Below are 5,000 nucleotides of genomic sequence, written 5' to 3'. Positions count from 1 at the left end.
TGGGCGACCAGGGGCATTTTTGACACTTTGCCGTTTTTATGGATGGGCGACCAGGGGCGGCTAGTGGCTGGGCGACCAGGGGCATTTTTGACACTTTGCCGTTTTTATGGATGGGCGACCAGGGGCGGCTAGTGGCTGGGCGACCAGGGGCATTTTTGACACTTTGCCGTTTTTATGGATGGGCGACCAGGGGCGTTTATTGGCTGGGCGACCAGGGGCATTTTTGACACTTTGCCGTTTTTATGGATGGGCGACCAGGGGCGGCTAGTGGCTGGGCGACCAGGGGCATTTTTGACACTTTGCCGTTTTTGTGGATGGGCGACCAGGGGCGCCGTGTGGCTGGGCGACCAGGGGCATTTTTGACACTTTGCCGTTTTTATGAATGGGCGACCAGGGGCGTTTATTGGCTGGGCGACCAGGGGCATTTTTGACACTTTGCCGTTTTTGTGGATGGGCGACCAGGGGCGCCGTGTGGCTGGGCGACCAGGGGCGTTTGTGGGACCGGGCTGACACCGGGACTTTGCCTTTAATTCGGCCGCTCCAGGGAACCAGGAACGCCGGCCTCTGCTCAGCACAAGTCGGCCTGAAGTGGGACTTTGTCATATTTTAATCCTGGGCGACCAGGGGCGTTTGAGGGACCGGGATGACACCGGCACTTTGCCTTTAATTTGGCCGCTCCAGGGAACCAGGAACGCCGGCCTCTGCTCAGCACAAGTCGGCCTGAAGTGGGACTTTGTCATATTTTAATCCTGGGCGACCAGGGGCGTTTGAGGGACCGGGATGACACCGGCACTTTGCCTTTAATTTGGCCGCTCCAGGGAACCAGGAACGCCGGCCTCTGCTCAGCACAAGTCGGCCTGAAGTGGGACTTTGTCATATTTTAATCCTGGGCGACCAGGGGCGTTTGAGGGACCGGGCAGACACCGGGACATTGCCTGTTATTTGGCCGCTCCAGGGAACCAGGCAGGTCGGCCTCTGTTCAGCACAATTCGGCCTGAAGTGTGACTTTGTCATATTTTAAGGCTGGGCGACCAGGGGCGCTGTTGGCACTTTGTCATTTTTTGGGCTGGGCGACCAGGGGCGCTGTTGGCACTTAGTCATTTTTTCGGATGGGCGACCAGGGGCGTTGAGTGTTTGGGCGACCAGGGGCGTCTGTGGGACTTTGTCATTTTTTTCGGCTGGGCGACCAGGGGCGTTTAGTGTTTGGGCGACCAGGGGCGTTTGTGGGACTTTGTCATTTTTTGGGCTGGGCGACCAGGGGCGTTTGACACCGGCACTTTGCCTAATTTTTAGCCGCTCCAGGGAACCAGGCAGGTCGGCCTCATTCCTGCACTTCTGCCCCTGAGTTGGGCGACCAGGGGCGTTTGAGGAACCGGGCGGACAGCGGCACTTTGCCTGATATTTGGCCGCTCCAGGGAACCAGGCAGGTCGGCCTGACTTCAGCACTTCTGCCGGTAAGTTGGGCGACCAGGGGCGTGTGAGGAACCGGGCGGACAGCGGCACTTTGCCTAATATTTGGCCGTTTCAGGGAACCAGGCAACTCGGCCTGACTTCAGCACTTCTCCCCTGAGTTGGGCGACCAGGGGCGTTTGGGGAACCGGGCGGACAGCGGCACTTTGCCTAATATTTGGCCGCTCCGGGGAACCAGGCAGGTCGGCCTCATTTCAGCACTTCTGCCGGTCAGTTGGGCGACCAGGGGCGTTTGGGGAACCGGGCGGACACCGGCACTTTGCCTGTTATTTGGCCGCTCCGGGGAACCAGGCAGGTCGGCCTGACTTCAGCACTTCTGCCCCTGAGTTGGGCGACCAGGGGCGTTTGGGGAACCGGGCGGACACCGGCACTTTGCCTAATATTTGGCCGATTTTGGGAACCAGGCAGGTCGGCCTCACTTCAGCACTTCTGCCCCTGAGTTGGGCGACCAGGGGCGTTTGGGGAACCGGGCGGACACCGGCTTTTTGCCTAATATTTGGCCGCTCCAGGGAACCAGGACACTCGGCCTGACTTCAGCACTTCTGCCCTGAGTTGGGCGACCAGGGGCGTTTGGGGAACCGGGCGGACAGCGGCACTTTGCCTAATATTTGGCCGCTCCAGGGAACCAGGCAGGTCGGCCTCATTTCAGCACTTCTGCCCCTGAGTTGGGCGACCAGGGGCGTTTGGGGAACCGGGCGGACACCGGCACTTTGCCTAATATTTGGCCGCTTTAGGGAACCAGGCAACTCGGCCTCATTTCAGCACTTCTCCCCTGAGTTGGGCGACCAGGGGCGTTTGGGGAACCGGGCGGACACCGGCACTTTGCCTAATATTTGGCCGCTTTAGGGAACCAGGCAACTCGGCCTCATTTCAGCACTTCTCCCCTGAGTTGGGCGACCAGGGGCGTTTGGGGAACCGGGCGGACACCGGCACTTTGCCTAATATTTGGCCGCTTTAGGGAACCAGGCAACTCGGCCTCATTTCAGCACTTCTCCCCTGAGTTGGGCGACCAGGGGCGTTTGGGGAACCGGGCGGACACCGGCACTTTGCCTAATATTTGGCCGATTTTGGGAACCAGGCAACTCGGCCTCATTTCAGCACTTCTCCCCTGAGTTGGGCGACCAGGGGCGTTTGGGGAACCGGGCGGACACCGGCACTTTGCTCTTTTTTTGGCCGCTTTAGGGAACCAGGCAACTCGGCCTCATTTCAGCACTTCTGCCCCTGAGTTGGGCGGCCAGGGGCGTTTGGGGAACCGGGCGGACACCGGCACTTTGCCTAATATTTGGCCGATTTTGGGAACCAGGACACTCGGCCTCAGTTTGCCACTTCCCAGCCTGAAGTTGGACTTAGTCGTTTTTACAGCCGGCCCGAGAACCGGGCGGACAGCGGCACTTTGCCTAATATTTGGCCGCTCCAGGGAACCAGGCAACTCGGCCTGACTTCAGCACTTCTCCCCTGAGTTGGGCGACCAGGGGCGTTTGGGGAACCGGGCGGACACCGGCACTTTGCTCTTTTTTTGGCCGCTTTAGGGAACCAGGCAACTCGGCCTCATTTCAGCACTTCTGCCCCTGAGTTGGGCGACCAGGGGCGTTTGGGGAACCGGGCGGACACCGGCACTTTGCTCTTTTTTTGGCCGCTTTAGGGAACCAGGCAACTCGGCCTCATTTCAGCACTTCTGCCCCTGAGTTGGGCGACCAGGGGCGTTTGGGGAACCGGGCGGACACCGGCACTTTGCCTAATATTTGGCCGCTCCAGGGAACCAGGCAGGTCGGCCTCATTTCAGCACTTCTGCCGGTCAGTTGGGCGACCAGGGGCGTGTGAGGAACCGGGCGGACAGCGGCACTTTGCCTAATATTTGGCCGTTTCAGGGAACCAGGCAACTCGGCCTGACTTCAGCACTTCTCCCCTGAGTTGGGCGACCAGGGGCGTTTGGGGAACCGGGCGGACAGCGGCACTTTGCCTAATATTTGGCCGCTCCGGGGAACCAGGCAGGTCGGCCTCATTTCAGCACTTCTGCCGGTCAGTTGGGCGACCAGGGGCGTTTGGGGAACCGGGCGGACACCGGCACTTTGCCTGTTATTTGGCCGCTCCAGGGAACCAGGCAGGTCGGCCTGACTTCAGCACTTCTGCCCCTGAGTTGGGCGACCAGGGGCGTTTGGGGAACCGGGCGGACACCGGCACTTTGCCTAATATTTGGCCGATTTTGGGAACCAGGCAGGTCGGCCTCACTTCAGCACTTCTGCCCCTGAGTTGGGCGACCAGGGGCGTTTGGGGAACCGGGCGGACACCGGCACTTTGCCTAATATTTGGCCGCTCCAGGGAACCAGGCAGGTCGGCCTGACTTCAGCACTTCTGCCCCTGAGTTGGGCGACCAGGGGCGTTTGAGGAACCGGGCGGACAGCGGCACTTTGCCTAATATTTGGCCGCTCCAGGGAACCAGGCAGGTCGGCCTCACTTCAGCACAATTCGGCCTGAAGTGTGACTTTGTCATTTTTTAAGGCTGGGCGACCAGGGGCGCTGTTAGCACTTAGTCATTTTTAAGGCTGGGCGACCAGGGGCGCTGTTGGCACTTAGTCATTTTTTCGGCTGGGCGACCAGGGGCGTTGAGTGTTTGGGCGACCAGGGGCGCTGTTGGCACTTAGTCATTTTTTCGGCTGGGCGACCAGGGGCGCCGTTGGCACTTAGTCATTTTTTCGGCTGGGCGACCAGGGGCGTTGAGTGTTTGGGCGACCAGGGGCGCTGTTGGCACTTAGTCATTTTTTCGGCTGGGCGACCAGGGGCGTTTAGTGTTTGGGCGACCAGGGGCGTTTGTGGGACTTTGTCATTTTTTGGGCTGGGCGACCAGGGGCGTTTGACACCGGCACTTTGCCTAATTTTTAGCCGCTCCACGGAACCAGGCAGGTCGGCCTGACTTCAGCACTTCTGCCCCTGAGTTGGGCGACCAGGGGCGTTTGGGGAACCGGGCGGACAGCGGCACTTTGCCTAATATTTGGCCGATTTTGGGAACCAGGCAACTCGGCCTCATTTCAGCACTTCTCCCCTGAGTTGGGCGACCAGGGGCGTTTGGGGAACCGGGCGGACACCGGCACTTTGCCTAATATTTGGCCGATTTTGGGAACCAGGCAGGTCGGCCTCATTTCAGCACTTCTCCCCTGAGTTGGGCGACCAGGGGCGTTTGGGGAACCGGGCGGACACCGGCACTTTGCTCTTTTTTTGGCCGCTTTAGGGAACCAGGCAACTCGGCCTCATTTCAGCACTTCTGCCCCTGAGTTGGGCGACCAGGGGCGTTTGGGGAACCGGGCGGACAGCGGCACTTTGCCTAATATTTGGCCGATTTTGGGAACCAGGCAACTCGGCCTCATTTCAGCACTTCTCCCCTGAGTTGGGCGACCAGGGGCGTTTGGGGAACCGGGCGGACACCGGCACTTTGCCTAATATTTGGCCGATTTTGGGAACCAGGCAGGTCGGCCTCATTTCAGCACTTCTCCCCTGAGTTGGGCGACCAGGGGCGTTTGGGGAACCGGGCGGAC

This window comes from Hippichthys cyanospilos, chromosome 22, assembly GCF_059441005.1.
Source record: "Hippichthys cyanospilos isolate Australia breed blue-spotted pipefish chromosome 22, RoL_Hcya_1.0, whole genome shotgun sequence".
Taxonomy (NCBI): domain Eukaryota; kingdom Metazoa; phylum Chordata; class Actinopteri; order Syngnathiformes; family Syngnathidae; genus Hippichthys; species Hippichthys cyanospilos.
The sequence above is the reverse complement of the archived record's forward strand: the minus strand, read 5'-3'. Positions refer to the sequence as shown.